This window comes from Erpetoichthys calabaricus, chromosome 4 (assembly GCF_900747795.2).
Source record: "Erpetoichthys calabaricus chromosome 4, fErpCal1.3, whole genome shotgun sequence".
In the NCBI taxonomy this organism is placed as follows: domain Eukaryota; kingdom Metazoa; phylum Chordata; class Cladistia; order Polypteriformes; family Polypteridae; genus Erpetoichthys; species Erpetoichthys calabaricus.
This window is the reverse complement of record NC_041397.2, coordinates 332,230,055-332,251,216: the sequence shown is the minus strand read 5'-3', so window position 1 is coordinate 332,251,216 and position 21,162 is coordinate 332,230,055. Positions and strand designations below refer to the sequence as shown.

General features: G+C 39.9%; 1 protein-coding gene and 1 long non-coding RNA gene across 34 annotated transcripts in view; both read right to left on the bottom strand.

The window, feature by feature from the left end:
* Positions 1-21,162, bottom strand: part of LOC114641392 (C-type lectin domain family 5 member A-like) — a 1,576,682-nt gene that overhangs the window by 698,979 nt on the left and 856,541 nt on the right. The window lies entirely within an intron of this gene.
* On the bottom strand, positions 1,779-3,215 carry LOC127527392 (uncharacterized). The gene is made up of 3 exons (XR_007934707.1): positions 2,969-3,215; positions 2,202-2,290; positions 1,779-2,121 (listed from the first exon to the last, which is right to left on the bottom strand). It is a non-coding gene; the product is annotated as an uncharacterized LOC127527392 (long non-coding RNA).

Below are 21,162 nucleotides of genomic sequence, written 5' to 3'. Positions count from 1 at the left end.
TCCAATGTGAAATAGTTCAGATATACAACAATACAATAAATAAAGTATGAACTAAAAACTGAGTAATCATACAAAATATGTTCAAAATATTGGCAAGATGCCATATAAAATGTTAAAAGTAACCAGGATGGATTATTATTGCCTATATGCACAGCAGTATAGATTACTTACACTACTTACGTTAATTGTACATGATCAATGAAAACGATTTCAGATTGAGGAGATATACGAGTTCAGTAAGTTTATAGCAGTTTGGAAAAATTTTTTTTTTTGTCTATTTGTAGCATACAGATTGATAATAATAATAATAATAATTCTTTGCATTTATATATCTGAAATGCCTGCCAGATGGGAGAAGCTCAAACAAGTTCTGTCCAAGATGAGTGTTCTCCTTGATGATGTGTTCAGCTCTTCTTACACAGGGAATCTTGTATCGATGATCAAGTGATGGCAGTTCAGTTCCATTGAACGTCTTGTGATGTTTTTATGATCCACTACAGGGCTTTTTTGGCAAGTTTGGTGCAGCTGTTGTACCAGGCTTTCATGCAGTTAGTCAAAATAAGTGTGTATATATGTAAAAATGAACTGTTGATGCACTTTTCATCCCTGGAAAAACTCTTTAAAAATAACTTTACATATTATTATTAATGAAATACACGTCATAGGGCATCATGGTTTACAAAACTTTGTTGCGGTGATACTAGTGGATTGCATAAACAGTCTTTTTAAAGAAAAAGAAATCTTCATTTCATGTCTAACCCACATAAAGCACAACCCCAGCACCATCTTCTGTGATACTATTGCTCGTCGTGTACTCAAATTTAAATGGCTTTTATTCACCCATATAGTGTCTTAAATGTGAGTTAATAACTGAATAATGAAAAAGGAAAAACACTTTTAATGCAAATTTTATTGAATAAATGTTATGAGAATGACAAAAGTGAACAATGTGAGAACAATGCACCTAAAAAAACATCAAATGTACAAAAAAAAAATTGTAAAAAATCACCAGATAGCTTTAACATATTTTACCCAGAGCACAGAAAATTTAAAGTTACATTTTTTGCTATTTTGATCATTAAAATTATTCCACATATAACTTCTCTAACATATTTTAATACTAATAAAGCCCAAACTGCTAAACTGCTTAACAAATATATATAACTTTATGAAAACGAAAAAATATACATTCAATTAAAAAGTACACAAGAGGAAAATTGAAAGGTCCTTCTCCTTAAATATATCTGCTGGTCAGATGGCCCTGTTGAAGAACACATAAAGGTCCAGTTGGTCAGGATGATTGACAAAACAACGTCTCAGGGTCACAAGGTCACAGCCTCCCCAGGCCCCTGTGGACATTCTCAGCCAGCATACTGTTGTGGTGTTAATCCAATTGCAGCTCCACTTCAAGAGGGTCTTCAGAAATCTTCTCTCTTCAGCACCACAGTCAGTTGTACAAGACTTGACCAGGGTGCACGGCAAAGGACATCACTGGACAAAAAAAAGAAAACAGTAAAAAAAACAATGGTTATTATCTGCTGTAAATCTTTCAAAGTGTATGCAGTTCCATTCATAAACCAGAAGTAAATCATAAACTGATAGAAGTGGGAATTAAGCAGAGGTGAAGTTTAAAAATGGAGTTGTAAAAGTATTTGAAAGGTTTTTCATTTATAGCCGGCATTCTATATTTTTGGTATACATGTGCAAGCTTCTTCACCAGTTCATTCATAAGCAAATTAGTGGCTGTGGATTAAAGATTACACTGAGGAGTGTTGGGGGAGAGACAGTACCAAATACAGCAAGGGACTAAATTGTTCAGAGCTCTTTATGTAATGAATAGTATAGTACTTTAAAATCAATTGTGAAGGAGACAGCTATCCAGTTTATTAAAGCTAAGGTCAAGTAAATGAGCTTGGAATATGAAGAAAAACAAAATGTAAACAAAACAAGACACATTACCCCAGAATACTTGGCAGTGACGCAGTAGATTCAGACCCAAGACTCAAATGAAGGATTCTGGAAGCACTGGGCAGTAGCATCATCTTCTATTCCAACAGATATCGCAGCATTCCCTTCTTCTTTAATTGCTGCCCTATCTTTCGGTTAAATTCTTCCACTTCACTAAGGCAAGTAAAATATAAAAATAATAAACAAGAAATATTTAAACACTTACTTGAAACATTCCTAGACTTGACTTTTACCTGATACTGTATTCTGGGCCACCAAGAAATAAGTCTTCTGCCTCCTGTCCTGATACACCCTGTAGAGCAGCCAGTGCATGGATGATGGACTATCCAAAATTAAGAAAGAAACAGAATTCAAAAGTTGCTTGCATGTAACTGAAATATGACCACATCACATTATAAGTGAAGGCATACACCAATTACCGAGTAACAAAGCAGAATACCCCTAAGAATGTGTGCTTTACTTTGCAAATGAAACAGCCTGGTTTTGTTTCTATTGAAACTCATACAACGAGAGAAACACAACAGTTAGTGGGATTGCGAGGATTCACACACAGACTACGATATTGTGCTCTAATGTTGGGGAGTTGCATAAGAAAAAACACATTTTAACATTCGTTAGTGGATACCAATTTACTTCTCTCTTTAAAAGAATTGTAAAATTTAGACACCTGATCTGAGATACTGTACATCTAGGCAGTTCAATTTTTCATATTCCCAAAAAGAGAAAACCTACTAATCCATTAATCAAGTATAAATCAGTAAATAACAGGAAAGTCCACCTGAGCAGTTTTTTTAATAACACAATTTATTAAAAGTTTTGCATATTTCAAAATATTCATGCGTGTTCATTGAAATCAACAGCCTATTTAAAATGGTAAATTTTGTAATATTCCAATTATTAAACAAAACGTCAGATAATCCTAACTATATCTAGATTATATTACAGTATATACTGTATTCTCAAAAAATGAAAAGCATTCAATAAACATTACATACAGTACCTTTAATCATAAAATTCACGGACACACGTCGTATTTCACTTCGCTCTCTGACCGTTAAATTGTTGCTAAATTCTTCCCGTAAAAGATATTCTTTCAAGTCGTTGTAAAATTGAAAAGTCTTCATTTTTTCAAGAAGTGAAAAATATTCTTCTGCCAGGAAAAAAATTCAATATGCTCCTATTCTTTACAGCGTTCTTCTTTCTCCTTCTCACTCGAATGGCGGAAGTTCTATTTGTTAATGCAGACCGAGAAATTAAAATCCCACGGTAACTTTCTTTCTCGTGTGTTGTAAAACATTTGACATGTGCAGAACAAATCGGGCAGCGTCGTGAAATGAATTTTAATTAAGCAGAGAGCTTGGATTTAACTCTTTAGATGCAGGTTAAACCCCACAGTCCAGCGGTGTAGATAAGCGAGTGCGCCAATCGTTGTGTCTTTCTGGATGAGCTCATGCCAGGGGTCAGTTTGCCTACAGTAAGTCTTTAGTGAGCATATGGAGGGTCTCTATGAACAATCTCCTCTATTCTGCAGTTTGTGATCAGCTCTTATGAAAGCTGTGGAAACAGTGGAGAGGATTTTTCTAGCAGAGGCAGAGATGATGTTAATGGATGGCCCAGTATGCACTCAGAGGTACAGTTGTGTTCAGAATAATAGCAGTGTGTTTAAAATGGTGAATAAAGCTCAAACCCCTTATAATAGCTTTTATTTTCATACACACAAATGCATTGTGAACTCTGCACATTCAATTCCAAATGAAAACATGAAGAAAAATCTACCAAATCTGTGCTATTCCTTTACAGAAACTAAAGAAAAGGGAATATTAGGCTGTTCAATATAATAGCAGTGCGGAGTTCAATTTTGGGGCACTAGAGGGGGGGGCAACACTGAGACGACCCCCTAAACAGGATTGAATGGTTTAACAGGTGGAGGGAGGCCACTGACATTTTTCCCTCCTCATCTGTTTTGTCACTTGTTTTGCATTTGGCTATGGTCAGCATCACTACTGGTGGCATGACACCATACCTGGACCCTACAGAGCTGGCACAGGTAGTCCAACTTCTCCAGGATGTTACATCAATACGTGGCATTGCCAGAAGGTTTGCTGCGTCTCCCAGCACATTCCCAAGGGCATGGAGGAGATTCCAGGAGACAGACAGTTACTTTAAAGAGCTGGACAGGGCTCCTCGTAGAAGGTCCTTAACCCATCAGCAGGACCCACCAGTATCTGTTCCTTTGGGCAAGGAGGAACAGGATGGGCACTGCCCAAGCCTACAAAATGACCTCCAGTAGGCAGGCCACTGGTGTGAATATCTCAATCTCAATCAATCAGAAACAGACTTGAGGGTGGCCTGAGGGCCCAATGTCCTATAGTGGGCACTGTGGAGCTCAATTGGCATTTGCCATAGAGTACCAGAATTGGCAGGTCCACCACTGGCACCCTGTGCTTTTCACAGATGAGAAAAGGTTCACCCTGAGCACATGTGACAGACGTGAAGGGTCTGGAGAACGTTATGCTGCCTGTGACATTGTTCAGCATGACTGGTTTGGTGGTGGTTCAGTGATGGTCAGTGTGAGAAGGCATATCCATGAAGGGATGCAAGCTAGACAATGGTGAGCACCTTGACTGCTGTTAGGTATCAGGATGAAATCTTTGGAGCCATTGTCAGACCCTATGCTGGTTCCTCTTGGTGCACGACAATGCCAAGCCTCATGTGGTGAGAGGATGAAGGAATTGATCCCATTGACTGGAGCCCCCCACGCTAACTCACCTGACCTCAATCTAACACAACACCTCTGGGTGTAACAAAGACGGACTCGATTACCGAGTGAAAACCTGACCCTTCTGTCACGTTTGCTCTACGGTGCCGATTGTGGCACTCAATTTCTTTATAGAATTTCATTGAAAAAATGGCATTTGCAGTTTTGCATTTAACTATTTCTATTTTTTATGTTTACACAAAATTATGTTTCAGAATTGAAGTAAAAAAGCCACCATGGCAGCCTTAGTGCATTCAGGGTTTAATCAGAAAGTGAACTTCTAGCAATAAAAGTGCATGGCAGTACCCCGTGCTTTGCTGTTGATGAAGGGCCCTTCACTAAACTACAAGTTGAAATCGACAAGGTGTGCTCTGCTTAAATTGTGTCAAGCATTTCATAGACACGCACAGAGTAAACGGGTTTGAAATGTCATTGTCATCGTATAAAGTACTGTGCGCCATTGTCGTGGAGTGTGTGTGTAAAGGCTGTGACTTCTGATAAATCAAATGTTTTATTACAATGTGTATTCTTATGTTTTGTAATTCACAGCAGATACCGTATGCAGTATTTTAGGACATTTATAATTTAGGTTCCCACTTTCTCTTTTTTCTTTAAGTAAATTGTATTGCTTAAGTCATTTTTCTATGTGTGATACGTTATTCTTTTGTAAATATTAGACTATGTAATCATAATTCTTCTTAAGTACATTTTTTGCTTTATTTGTTTATTTATTTTAGCCAGACAACTTAATGCTGATTGATGCCCTGTGCTCAGTGTATTTAAATGCTATATGAAGACACCTGAGCAGACTGAGTGTCATGTATGGTGATGAATCCCCATATACTGTAGAAGAAGAAGAACAGAAGCAATATGACAAAAGAGAGGAGGCCATTCACTCCATCGGTCACTCATGTCTTTAGCTAATGGCTACGCTGTCCCCATATCTTGTCAAGGCCCCCACGAGTCCCTGTTTGCAGGAGGGGCCCGACAGCGCCTGTTCTCTCCCAGAGCCCACTCACAAGCCCCAAGATGTCGGAGTTTAGATGAGAATTTGGATAACGTAATGTCACCTGCTCAAGGTGGACTTACTGTCAGTTATGATCCTGGTTATATCATACATCCAAAAAATGCCATCATTCAATGAAATGTGTAAATAAAGGGTTATATTATAGTCCACATATATTTTAAATAATTCTTTCCTTGTCCCAAATTAAAATGTTTCTGTGGAGACTGTTAACAGTCAGAATAGAATTAAAATTTGAACAAATTATGTGTGTAACCTGATTATTAATAAAACTAGGGGGCTCCGCCCCCTGCTCGCTTCGCTCGCCAACCCCTGGTGTTGGGAATGACAGAGAGCGTGATGTATGAATGAGATATAGAATAGTGTGACGGTGTAGATGATGCAATTAGAAAGCAAACAATAAAGTGTGTGGCACAGTGTAAAGGTTTATTTGAAAATTTCTTTGTACACGCCGTTTAAGTGTAAAAGGTAATTCCAGCTCAGAACTTGTAAGGTCATTTAAGATGGTTATTGTTGTGATCAGAGTCAAGTTTGTCAGAGCTTAGAAAGAGTTGTGTCTCTCCAGGAAGTAATGGAATGACTTGGGTATTTATGTTTTCCACATTAATATTTTTTGGACATAATATAGTGCGTTGTGTTAAAAGGGGCATTTGGTCTAATGAGATTGCTGTTCCAAATCTCTCTGTAACTAAGTCGTCGCAGATAAAGGCTTGAGGAATTGTAATAATATGTGGCTGAAGTCCATCTGTATTGGTGAGTGTACCATCTCTCAGTTGTAATAAGCAATTGTTATGATCTGGTTCTGGACATCGTATCTTTTTTACTAACTGTATCTTTTGAAAGCAATGCCAATTGTCTGCATATTTTAAGGTGCACTGAACAATAGCTGAGTGCATGGCATCTGGAAGAATAGCTAATCACTGTCTAAAATCTCCTCCTCATAAAAGTACCTTTCCTCCAAATCGAATATTATTATTCATAAACGTTTGTTCATGCCATTGAACTTTCATCAATAAACAACATTTTTTCAAGACGGATGTCACGTGCAGTGCCACCGTTAATGTTCATAGTGGATTCCGATTTGTACGATCTAATGTAGTTGACAAAGATTTCACTTTCAGGTACATCGTCAGTTATAAGCTTCTGTAGATATTCAGTATATGAATGTAAAGAAGGCAGTCTAATTTGACCCTTTTGACAACAACGTGTAAATGTATAACTTGTATTGCCAGTTGTTTCTTCAGGGAAGTGAACCGAATGACAATGATTGCAAATGACATTCATTAATCCGAATGAATTTTCCTGGTGTATGTTTTGCTTGTGCCGTTTGAGAGGCGCGTTGTTGCATGTGTAGTATTTGGGACGTGTTGTTTTGGAGCTGTAATCGATTTGCCTGTGCTGTGTGAGAAGCCCGTTGTAGCCTTCGCTGCCATTAACGTATGTCTGAGACGGGAGGTGTTTCGTTTTGAATCCGTGCCTGTTGCGATGCAGCACTTTGATTGATAGTTTGCGTCATGTGGATCTAGGATGTAGATTTGTGCATATTAAATGAACTATTGTAGGATCTAATGCAGTTCGTAAAGTTTTTACTTTTAGGTACATCGTTAGTTAGAAGCTTTAGTTGAGCTTTGCGTTTTTGGAGTCGAGTCATTTTTTCTTTTAGAAATATGGATAAGTAATAAGGAGTATTGCACTCACTGTTAATATGGAGCCTTTTTCTGCGGTTGAACGGTTAATAGTGCCTTATTGTAATGAGATCCACCTATGCTGCATAGCCGTCTATTTTGTTGTTTCTTTCGTTTTCGTGTGTTTGTTCCTGTTATCCTTTCCTTTTCGTTTTGTACCCGTGACCGTGTATTCATGACTTGTTTCTTTCTCAGCATGCGAAATATGGATAAGTAATAAGGAGGATCGCAGTCACTGTTAATATGTTTCCTTTTCTGCAGTTGAACGGTTAATAGTGCTTTATTGTAAGGAGATACACCAATGCTGACACCTATGCTGTCTAGTGTGAAGGTGTTGATGTTCACTTTAGAATATGTGGCTTTGGGTGTCACTTCTTATGGATGTGTGTATGGGTTAGGGGGTGAGGATTGTTGTTGCGCGAGCGACTTCTTTCTTTTTGTGTTCTTTTTTTTGTGTTCCATGGGCTTGTTGAATCCCCCTCTTGGTGTGTGTCCCGTCCGGTGCCTGTAGGGGGGGGGGGGGGGGTGCCTTGCTGTTGTGCGCGAGCCTCTTTTTTTTTTTTTTTTGGGTCTAGTCTCCTGTGCAATGTGTTTCGTGCTTTGCCTGCGTTTCCTCATTTCTCCATTTTTCCTGTGCTCACTCCTTTTTTCTGTGGTCTTGTCCGCCTCTCTCGCCCTCTTTTGTCCGCCTTTCTCGGCTCCTCAGCCGACTCTCGCGGACTCTTTTTGCGCCTGTGCAGTACGTCTTTTTGCAGCTACGGCCCATTGCCGGATGTGCCTGCGTCCATCATCCGGTTTAGCATTCTCGGTTAGTAATATGGATGTGTTCAGTTCCTCCCAAGATAAAATATTCAAAATGTTAATTCATTTTTAAATTACAAAACAGATCTACACTTTAGTTTACCAAAATAAAATCTATTACAGAGCAAGCCAATCTGGACTTTCTTACCTTGTATTACAGTATATTGATATTAAACCTCTTTAATTCTATATATATTAAGACCTAGAAATTCATTTGTTAACCAATAAAAACATAGCACGTGTTTAGCTTTAGTCACCTTTTGAAGCTCTCTCCCAATAATAATATAAAATAATTAAAATGCTAACAACATGCTATAGATATTAACTGGTGAAACACTGAATTTCAATTTGGTAATATTGGTACTGGCCAAACACCACATGCTGTTTTTGTTGTGTAAATCGTCATTTTTTCAAGGCACTTTTTTCTATAAAAATATTTGATTTTAGTTGTCAGAAGTGCCCAAATATGTTGTTTTCAATAAAAAGTGTTGGACTTGCTTAATTAAAACAGCAAACGAAAACTGTTTATTATTCAAACATTACAGAATGTCAATAGAATACAGTATAAAAAAAACAACACCACCACTTAAATAGATCAACTCTATAAAATAAGTACATATATATATATATATATATATATAAAATCTAACAGCAGCAAATCTTGGCTCACTACAAAGCTCAAACAGCTTCGTCAAGCTACAGAAGCGTTTTTAGCCAATGGCCCTGCACCAGCGTGGAAAAGACCACAAAATATTCCAAGTTACAGGACACCATCCACCCACATTACTGTAAATCACCTGCTGGCTGACAAGTTGAATGTTTTTACCGCAGGTTTGAGAAGCCCAGAGTACAACTGACATTATCTCCAGCCCTCTCAGTGTACGACTCTCCTCATCACACATTCTCCCACTTAACCTGCATTAAACGTCTCTCGCCTGTTCAACTTCTTCCATTAAAAATCAATAAAACGCCAAAACAGGCAGATAGAAGAAGAGTTTTGTTCTTTTTAATCTGAGGTATGTGATTAACTGTGGTGTGCATGTCAATAATGGAACTTATAACTGACGAGTCATCAAAACCAGAGTCAAATTCCTTGTATGTCAGCATACTTGGCCAATAAAATCTGGTTCTGAGAGATTATATTTATATAAAATAAACACACACACACTTAAGCCTGTCAGAGATGTTTCCTAAAAATAGACTACAGCGGAGACCAAACCTACACGTCATGGCAGTAAGCAGAAATGGACGCAGTGGATTGGACTCGGATATTCAAGGCTGGCTTTTTAACGAGGGCAAATCTCTTTGTCAGAAAATGGTGGGAATTAAAGTGGGCCGATTTGGATTTAACTCTTTAGATGCAGGTTAAACCCCACAGTCCAGCGGTGTAGATAAGCGAGTGCGCCAATCGTTGTGTCTTTCTGGATGAGCTCATGCCAGGGGTCAGTTTGCCTACAGTAAGTCTTTAGTGAGCATATGGAGGGTCTCTATGAACAATCTCCTCTATTCTGCAGTTTGTGATCAGCTCTTATGAAAGCTGTGGAAACAGTGGAGAGGATTTTTCTAGCAGAGGCAGAGATGATGTTAATGGATGGCCCAGTATGCACTCAGAGGTACAGTTGTGTTCAGAATAATAGCAGTGTGTTTAAAATGGTGAATAAAGCTCAAACCCCTTATAATAGCTTTTATTTTCATACACACAAATGCATTGTGAACTCTGCACATTCAATTCCAAATGAAAACATGAAGAAAAATCTACCAAATCTGTGCTATTCCTTTACAGAAACTAAAGAAAAGGGAATATTAGGCTGTTCAATATAATAGCAGTGCGGAGTTCAATTAGTGAGGTCATTCATTCTGCGTCAGTCACAGCCCTTATTTATGGAAGGAAGGCAGCAAAGGTCGTACAGACTGGTTATGGCGCATCTCTCTCTGAAAATCACAGTAAAATGGGTCGTTCCAGACACTGTTCAGAACAGCATACTTTGATTAAAAAATTGATATTTGAGTAAAAAACATGTAAACAAGTGTAGAAAATGATAGGCTACTCAGCTAAAATGATCGCAGATGCTTTCAAATGGCAACCAAAACCTGAAAGATGTGGAAGGATACAGAAAACTACCATTTGAAAGAATTCGAAAGAATACTCATCACCTGAAAAATGTCACTCCATTAGGATGAAGGGGAAGTGAAATAAAATACGATTCGTGTCTGTGAACTTTATAAGCTTTTAGTAAGTATTGATGAAAAAGGCAGAAAGGATTTTCATTTTCAGTTGCAATATAACCTTTGTAATTTTTTTTTTAAAGGTAAAAGTCACAGAATGTTCCGTATTAGAGTTAACAGATTACTGGATACACGTCATTATTGTCGTAACATTACACTTTCTGGTGCAACAGTTACCAATGAATTGCTGTCTACCAGCAAAGAGAATACTGCATAGGCGAGTAGCTCTCATCCAGGGTGGCACAGCAGAACTTCTGATTCATGAATCTCACATCCTGGGTTTCAATCACCTGCCCAGTCATTGCTCATGTGGCGTTTGCATGCTGTCCTTGACTTAGCGTGTGGTTTACTTCCACAACCCTGTACACGTTCAGTGAAGTGATGATACCAAATCTGGGATAAACAGCTGCAGGAGCTTAGACAAGATTTCGTCAGACAAGGTTACACCCCCAAAACAGCAGATCCTCAAATAAGAAGAGCTACTGCCATACCCAGAGACCACCTTCTGGAATATAAAAACAAAGACAACAAGAACCGCATCCAGCTTGTTGTCACCTATAACCCATATCTTGAAACACTTCAAAAATTTATAAAAGAACTTCAGCCAATGCTACATCATGACCAAACACTGTGAGATGGATTTCCAGAACCTCCCCTCCTGGCATACAGACAGCCGCCAAACCTGCAGCCACTAATTGTCCGAAGCTCCCTGAGTGAACCAACTGAAAATGACACCCTGCCTACAGAAAAGATATGAAACGTGTGCTCACATTTATAACACAGACTGTGTAGTTACACCACACTGCTGACTAGAACATCACATTAAGGGGTAATTTTCATTAATTTTCCTCATTTAATGTGGTCCACCTCATTCTCTGCATGAAATGCCCTGACACTGCACTCTATGTGGGAGAAACTGGACAAACACTCCGCCAGAGAATGAATTTACACAGGTGCCACGTCAAGCCTGGCGACACAGATGTTCCTGTAGCAGCCCACTTCAACATTTTGCTTGACTTCTCACTACATTCCACAATGGCTAACACAATACAACAACCTACTACTGTAAATCCTGAGAATAATCTTAATCTGAGCCAGAACTGAACAAGCTTAAAGCCAAGTAGAGACGGTATCTATCAAACACACGTAAGGTGGAGCCATAAGCACATTGGCTCACACATGCTGAGAAATGAACATAAAACATTAAATGTACTGCTTTAAAATAAACTGTAAGATGCTAGGGGTCACTGTTGCCCCTTTAACCCCAACAGACAGATGTTCAGGACACAAAGTAAAAGCATAAAGAAGTGTTTTAATTCTTCTTCTTGTATAAATAGAGCCCAGAGCACCACAGCCACAATATCACAGGCAAGTAAATTACCAACCTCAATAATAAATACAATTCTCATTCTCTCTCTCTCTCTCTCTCTCTCTCTCTATCTTCTCCTTCTCCACACCTCCCAGCAAGCTTTGTCCACCTCCACCCGACTCTGGCTCACTTGCTGGGTCTTCAGCAGTCCTTTATATAGTTCCTGACCCAGAAGTGCTTCTGTTCTTCCTTCCACGTGACTTGCCAGCACTTCTGGGTCAGATGGAGAATTCAAGTTCTTTTAATCAGCCCATAAGTACTTCAGTGCTTCTGTCTTCATGATCCACTAGTATTTCCAACCTATAGGAAAAGCATGACTCCTCAGGTCCTTTAACAGCTCCCCCTGTCAGCACCCACGGCACCCAACAGGTCTGAGAAACAGAACTCCAAGTCCCAGGATGCCCTGTGGGAATCCGGGACACCCCTACACTCCATGGGTGCTGCCATCCAGAGTTTTGGAGGAGACAGTGTCGGCAAGTATCTGCCTACCCCATCCTTCCAGTTTAGGGGTGTCCCAGCTGGGTTGAACTGCCAACCATCTCCCACTAAATAAATAAATAAATAAATACTGTAAGTTTACAAATTCAAGAATGACTTTTTAATTTATTAGCCCAGCAATTTTCACCCAGTGTGCCGGGTCCACAGGTGTGCCACAAGATTTTTTAAAAGAAATTAGAGGGTCAGCTCAGGTGGGACGGTTGGGAGACAAAGTCAGAGAGGTGAGATTGCGTTGGTTTGGACATGTGCAGAGGAGAGATGCTGGGTATATTGGGAGAAGGATACTTAGGATAGAGCTGCCAAGGAAGAGGAGAAGAGGAAGGCCTAAGCGAAGGTTTATGGATGTGGTGAGAGAGGACATGCAGGTGATGGGTGTAACTGAGCAAGATGGAGAGGACAGAAAGATATGGAAGAAGATGATCCGCTGTGGCAACCCCTAATGGGAGCAGCCAAAAGAAGAAGAAGACTCGTTTAAAGAAAAATGATGCAAAAGAAGTCTACAATGCAAATTTTACACCATTTTATGATTTATATATTCTTTTAATAATATACACATACGATACAGTATGTCAAATGTTACATAAAAAGCAATAAATGTAAAAGTTCATTCATTGATAACCAGTTTACATGTCTCAACTTGTTAAAAATTACTAAAAATGATTTCATATAATCAATTTAAATAAACATGTACTTTGATAATATACACATTATGTTTGTTTCACATTCGCACCATGCGTGTAGTTATTCCAATGAACATGTCTTATTGTCGAGCACATCGAGTGTCCTTATTTATCCCCAACTCCGCCGTGGCTGAATCTGATCACGTATACACACTGGCACCTGCTACACTTCACTACTTTATGCCATGTCCTTGGGCAACATGTACAGGCAGTCCCCGGGTTACGTACGAGATAGGGACTGTAGGTTTGTACTTAAGTTGAATTTGTATGCAAGTCAGAACAGGTCCATTATTTTAATAAATGCTATTCTTGACCGACTGTAACCAAGTGCTCAGCCAATGAATGATGGAGTTCACCTCTCTCTGACCTTTTTATTATTTCTACTTTATTTTCCATGGTGATGGTTTTTCTGTTCTTTACTGTATCACCAGCACTTGCATCAGATTTGTGTTTCAGAGACATTCTTGAAGGGTGAAGACAAAAGATTAAGATGAATTCTTCTGCACAGCACTGTACACGGTATCACAGCAGGATGGCATCCATCGTCAACACGTCTGATGTACTGACAAGAGACAACTTCCTGCTATGTGCGTAACAGTAAAAGCAGGCTTGGTATTGAGAATGAATGGGGGCGGCGAGGGGCGGCACACCACCCGCCCACCACACAGTCACCTCCACTACAGTATGCTGCCTGCAGCGTCCGCCCACCAAGAACGAATACGGTGCGGCCAAAGGCGGGTAATGAGTCGCCCACCACCACCCCCATTCAACAGCCAGCCATCCGAGGCACACTACAATGCTATCCCCTGCCGCCCCATTCACCCTCAATGGCCTCCATTCAGCCACAATCGGGTCACCACTTGCAGCATCACCAGCCGCCCACCGAGAATGAACGGGGCAGTCGTGTGTGATGGGCAGGCAGTGAAACGCCTCCCTCCGTTCCATCCAGCCTGCATCCACTCAGGAGCGGTAGCTGCGGCGGCATAGTGGGTGGGCAGCAAACCGCCCCATCAAGCCTCGGTCCTGCACACTAACGACAGCTGTGGCCCCGGTGACTATGGACAATGGGTCACTGCTTGCCACCTGAGGGGCACTACACTGCGCGAGCAGTGAAATCGCCCCCCTACAGCCTCCGTCAAGCCACCACTTGCAGCGTCCCCAGGCCGAAGATGACGGAGCAGCAGTTTCTGAGGTGCATGCGTCACGGCTGTGGCCCCGTTCATAAGTCGCAGGTTGGATGTCCATAACCTGGGGACTACCTGTAAAATTTTCATTGCAGCATGTCCTAAGAAGTGACCTGAGCTTTTCTAAACATAGTGGCGTTATCAGTGCTGTATGGAAGCGTATTAAGGCCACAGAGGAGAAAAAAACGATCTACTTCAAGATTAAATCAAAAGTTTTAATAGTAGTTTATGTCGTGATCTACAGATGAAATTTCAGTTTTAATCTTTAGACCTTTTTTTCTTCTCTGTGTCCATAATATGCTTTCATATTGCCAAGATTTATGGTGTATCCAAAGTTTTCAGTTTTTCTGCATAGAAACTTATGGATGGTGAGACTGAAGTGACTTTAGCTGCAGGTGGAAGCTCCTGTTGCACTCTATGCAACTATAATTAAGTACTATTTTCCTAATAAAGTACATGTGCAGTCCCACTCCTTATTCAGGAAAAGATCCCAGTCGTCCTACGGGAGAAAGACTTTCCGAGACTAAGGTCATAAAGCTTATGAAACTGTTTCTGGACGAAGGCAGAACTATAACAAGAGTTATGTGGAGCTTCCACCTGCAGCTAAAGTCACTTCAGTACACACGTACTGTGTCAGTGTGCCCATGTCGATCAAACAGAGGAAGCTCTGCGTTTACTTGTGACTTTACGCTGTAGGAAGATAAGTAAATAAATCAAAGTAAATAACATTTTATCTGACTTTTATATCAGTAACATATAAATGTCTTTATGTAAAGACCATCACAAAACATAATCACAAACAGGATTTTGCACGTTGGCAAGCTCTGGAAGCCGTTCTGTTTCATTGGAGGACAGGTGTGGGGCAGACTGACTGGCAGACTGATGCCCGACCTGTTGCTGCATCCAAACAATGCCATCTTTCGCTTTTACACCTGGTGCAGCTGCGTCGTTCTTATATGTGAGTGGACATTTTTTGCATGGAGGGCTTCTGTTCTCTTTCTCCGATGGTGAACCCTTGTCCTCATCTGAGTTCACCTCTGTTATAGCTCGTCTGTATTTGAAAACAGCAGTGTCAGATTGGGACGAGTGTGAACATGACTGAGAGAATAAAACTGAATAAAAAAAAAAAAATCACTGACCTTTACAAGTAGGGATGCACCGATGCCACTTTTTTGGAAAACGAGTACGAGTACGAGTACTTGCATTTCAGTACTCGCCGATACCGAGTACTTAATAAAAACATGTTTTAAATTTACAGGTAACAGCTTTAGTCATATAATTTAACAAAAAAAACAAGGGACTAGTTTGGAATTAAGAAGATTTATTTAAAATGAAAAGCATGTTGTATGCAACATATTACAGAATAAATAATTATAAAAAAAAATTTAAACAGTGACAAGTGCAACTCAAGTATTTTTTTCAGTTTGTTGTAAACTCTGCCGCTTTGGACAACATGGTCCTCAAACACATGCGCTATAGCCTGGCTGGTGTGCGAGCCGCGGAATTGTTTCGCACATAATATGGCTCGTTGCGGCGTGAAACTCTCGTCTATCCACTGGGAGGTTAGGCTAACTAGCGACACGGGGCTAACACTGCTTGTCCAAATATCCGTGGTGAAACTAAACGCAGAGGAGGCTTGCAGTAGGCTGTGGATATGTTTTTTCACGGAGTCGTGTAGTTTAGGCAGCTCCGTGTCAGTCATGTAGCGGCGGCTTGGGACATCATATCTGGGCTCCAGAACATGGAGGAGACGCAGGAATCCCACATTTTCTACCTCCGAGAGTGGCTGGTCACTCAATGCAATGTACTCGATAATTGCCTGTGTTATTTTCACAGCACGTGGATTGTCTCTGGACATTTTCTCTCGTCTTGCAAAAGTTTGCTGCAGCGTGGGTTGTGTTGGTTTAGAAGCGTGGGTAAACTCTTTGTACTCGTTGTCGTGTTGGGATTTTAGGTGCTTGATTAAATTACTTGTGTTAAATGCGCTACCTTTTGAGCCTCCTCTGGACAATTTCGCTGAGCACAATTTGCAGTTCGCCTTTGTTTTGTCGTCTTCATTCACTTTGAAATAGTTCCACACGGCTGACATCTCTCGCCTCGCCTTCTCCCCGCTCTGAGCTGCAGCCAGGGCCTGGGGGCGGGCACTCGCCGCCTGTGATTAACTCCTTACACGCCGCTCAAACATAGACATTTCTCAGACCGTGGTATCAGTCCCCGGTATCGGGGGACTTTTAACGAGTACGAGTACTTTAGAAAATGTGGTATCGAGGCCGATACCAGATACCCGTTTCGGTATCGGTGCATCCCTGTTTACAAGTACATTACATTTACACTGTCTGTTACAGACTCAAATCAAATATATATTTTTATTCTAGAATAGTAAGAATAAGAGCAGCTGACTACTCAAAAACGAAGGTGTCTGAGGTTGAATCCATGACCTTTTGATTACCAGTCTGCAGTTCTTATCGCTGCACCACCAAAGCAGTCATATTAAGTGCGTGTCAGTGTCGTACCCTAACCTCATTTTATTTTCTGTAGTTATATTCTTGGAAAAAGAAAAGTGCACTTGTTCTGTTATATTTGTACCTTTTGTGAAAGTGTTTATTTGATATTTGGCCATCAGCCTTCACATATTATTATTATTATTCATGCCTACATTTTGTTATTTATTACTAAAACATGAAAAACATTTCTGTTTTAATGATATGTTTACAGAGAACGCTGTAGACACGGAACACACATGAAATGCATGTATTCCAAAAAACAATAAATTAATTACCTTCTACAACTCAAAGCAACTCACATGCAGGTAAACAAGACGTGAGCAGGGAGAACTTTTTACCCTTTCTGCATTGGTGGGGATGATGTGATAGCAGGCTGCTTGCTGCTTGTGCTGATCGACACATTTACAACACAAAAGACACTGACAGAGAGGTGCGAAGGAATTTAAGATGGCCATGGATTATGAGTTTTTTCGTAGGTTTTGGTAATTCTACTGTTAAAAAGCCACTTTAGAGCAATAAGGTAGGTAATCACTTTTTCTTTATTGGAAATCAATTAAATTGTACCTTATTTGTTAGATCAGCAATAAATAGAATATATTTTTGGTGTGCCACAGAATTTTAGTAATTAGCTGTGAGATGAAAAAGGTAGAAAGTAGCTCTTTTAGCCTACCACTGCGTGTGGCTATTAGGGCTACTAAAGTGACCCCACTGATACGCCACCAGTTAAAATACAATCGGGGAGAATTCTGGGTCTGATTTTTCTTGCAGCTATGACATTCCTGAGTAAATTAACAAATCTACTGCAACACCTTCTGGGACATCCCAGCCAAATGAGGGTAGAAGACAGTTTTTGCTCCCACTGCTTCTCCTATTACCCAGACGTACCATGGAAGCACAAACCAATGACATGGAGAACATGGTGGTGGCATTTTGTAGCTCCAGGGATGACCCATCATACTGACTCTGACTGAGGCACTACAAGCTGTAGCAACCAGAAAAGAAGACCACCGTGATGAATAGCCAGGGTCTCATCATCTTTTTGTGTTCCTTGTATTCTATTTCAGACATTTGGTTATTGATTACAATATTATGAATATTATTTTGCATGTTATTTTATATTTTTGTGTTACATTAATAGCATGTTCAGTTGTTCTTTCTGTTCTGTCCCTTGCCTTCTTGACGTTAAGCACTACACCTCAGGCCTTTATTCATCTGCAGCTGCTGCTTTTTGCTCTCTCTTGTTTGGTGGATTTTTAAATATTTCTTCTGATCTTTCTGGTTTTTGAACTTTAGTGTGATAAAACAAATTAAAGTTTTGGAATACAGACTGGCTTTCTTGATTAGGTTTGGATTTTGCACTTATTTTTTTCAATTCAATATTGTTTTGTTATTGTTTATTTTTTTAAAGTACATTTTGGTAATAAATTGTTAAATATGGAAAGGAATATTGTTTTGGCTATTGTGGTTCAGGGGTTTTATGGTTTCCTTCTTCTTCATGAAGCTTTAGTGGGTTTTAATGATTTAAAGACATATCCTGTTTGTTAGGAGTGTGCAGGCTGTGACACCTGCTTCTTGAGCTTTAGGGTTAGGACTGTTAATTATTGTTAGGCCTCATTTCAAACCTGGGGTTAGATGTTGGAGGCAAGGCCTAATTTTGAGCTTTGATTGTTGGAAAGAATCACAACAATTACTTAGCAACTCAATTCTCTGATGGCTAAGATGTGAGGGACCAAACACTGACACATGGAAATTCTCCAGCTTAAATTCACCAGATGGACAGTGACAGGATGAAAAAAGAAATCCTGGCAAGAAGATGAGCATTTTGATAAACTTCTTCAAAAACCTGACCAGAAAACGTAAGGTGTGTCCTGGCAGCACAAAGCATGAATGTGGCATGGGACTGTTTCTTAGCTATAAGATAGTTATGTGCATGATGGGTTATAATGTAATGTCAGGTGGAGTGAGAGCATGCAGGATATCCTTGAAGTCTAAATACCCATTACACTCACCTGGGTGTTTGTGCCAGCATCAGCAGCATCAGAAAATCAAGTTGAAGATTTCTAACAGAGCATCCAAGATGTCCTGGACTCCATGCCATCCTGAGACATAGTTATAATAGCTGGTGACTTCCATGTGAAAGTGGGAGAAGACAGCATAGACAAAGTGAGTGGAGGCTACTGTGATGGACAGGCACTGTGAGACATGGTGAGGGTGTTTAATAATAATAATAATAATAACTAGGGGGCTTTGCCTCCTGCTCGCTTTGCTCAACCACCCCTGCCAGCACTACTTGCCGGCCACTTCACATCTCTTCCACTCGCGTTATGAAGAGGGGGGCTGAACACACCTCAAAGAGATACGGCCGCTCCTCCGACTCCCCCTCTTAAATGGTGATACAATGAGAAGCAAATACAGTTTTGTTTTTTTTTGACCTCCACTTTGCTCGATCAGCTACTGACTTGCTGCTGCCATGCTTTGTGATCTGCACATGCTGCTCTTTTTTCTTCACTTAGTCATTGACGTGTCATGTAGAAAGTTTTTATAAGAGCTGAGAGCACAGGACATGTGTCTGATAAAAGCCTTTTCATGACTGAGAAGTTAAATGTCCGTGATCTTATTTGAAAATGGTTGTAAGTAGGGTGTGACTTGAAAGAATCTCATGTTAAAAGTCCCCATGAGACTGTCCGGGGACAACAACAATCTCATGTTTTAATTCTCTAAGATACGCCTCTGCATTGGGAAGAAGAAATGCTACTTTTCCCTGATGGCAACACGAATTAGATGATCTACAAGTCTCCGACTTAAATTTTAAATTGAACAATATATTCAATCTCTTTTCGCTGTTCCGTTATTTCACCAAGTAATAATTTCCCTTTGTTTGCGCTAATGCAAGACTTTCGAATTTTCGTACTTCCATTATCTCTAACCTGCTCTGCATGTGTATTGCACCAACATTTTTGAATTCTTTATGACATTCTACTTTGTCATCTTCTCTTTTTTTTCCTTTCATTTCCGGCCCCGGGCCTGGTTAAATGTCTTGGCATAAAGTCTCGTGTCGCGGGACGTGAAAGTGTCTCTCTGAGAAAATCACGTATCGTAAACAAGATTTTTTTTTATAATAGAGAGATAATAATAATAAAAATACATTTTATTTATATAAATGGGTCATAACACAGTTGACTTAAGAAAAGAAATGTTATGTCTAAGCCAAGGTCAGTACCCTGACTTATGTGTGAATTCCATTTTTACATGCTTTTTCTGCATTTTTGTTAATTTGACTATACTCATTTATATTATAGTTGTTGTTTAGGTTTATTATTTGTGTAATTATGTATTCCTTATCAGTTTATTTTTTTGGCTGAAGAAAAATACTTCCACGGAAACAGAGCTTCAGCCCAGGTACTTTGCACACTGTAGAGGTTACCAGCACGCTGCATCATCATGTATCTTTACTGCAGAACTTCGTCATAGAAAAACACAAGATTACAATCTGCTTCCACAACTTGCTGATCAATAATCTGCACTGTCATTTGGTGAATGCCAGCTGTGGCGATGAATGATCTTAGAAGGGGGAGCAGGCAACAGAACACAAGTACAAAGCTCAGAAGTGAAATGCCATCTCTAATGTTTGACCTGATCAACAATGCTTCCCAATGTCCCAGCTGTAGCTGAAACCAGTCCCAAACAAGCTGGCCATGTCCTGCACTTGCATTGAGATGATTCATTGCCATGGTCAATTCAATCAATCAATCAATTCAATTCAATCAATTCAATTTTATTTGTCATTCAGCAGAACATCCAAGATATGCTACAGAACGAAAATACGATGCACAAGACATTAATAAAAACACATAGTTAAAATCAATTACATTCTAATTAAAAGTGCAGAAAGATTCTGATTAAAGATGCACAAAAATTCTGATTAGAGGTGCATAAATATTTCTAATTAAAAGTGCATAAAAGTCTAAATTGAAAATACATAAAATTCTTAATTAAAAGTGCCTACAATAAAATACTAAAATGCTTCAGTTAAAAGACGAACGGCAGTAGGAAAAAAACTGTTTTTAAGCCTGGTAGTTCTACATTTCAGGCTGCGGTACCTTCTGCTTGAGGGCATGAGGGAAAAGAGTTCAGAGGCAGGATAAGTGGGGTCTCTAGAAATCCGCACAGCTCTTGTCTTGTACATTAGGCAACGGGGCTCCAATGATCCTCTCCATAGCCCTCACCACTTTCCTCAGTGCTTTCTATACCGAAGTGCTGCAGCTCTCCTGCCACAGAGAGCTGCTGCTGGTTAGCACGCTCTCTATGGTCCATCTGTAGAAAATGGTGAGGACTGACTTACTGAGATGGGCCCTCTTTAGCCTCCGCAGAAAGATCAAGCGCTGGTGAGCTTTCTTGATGATGGAGGAGGTGTGCAGGGACCAGGTGAGATTGTTCGTCACATTGACTCCCAGGAACTTGGTAG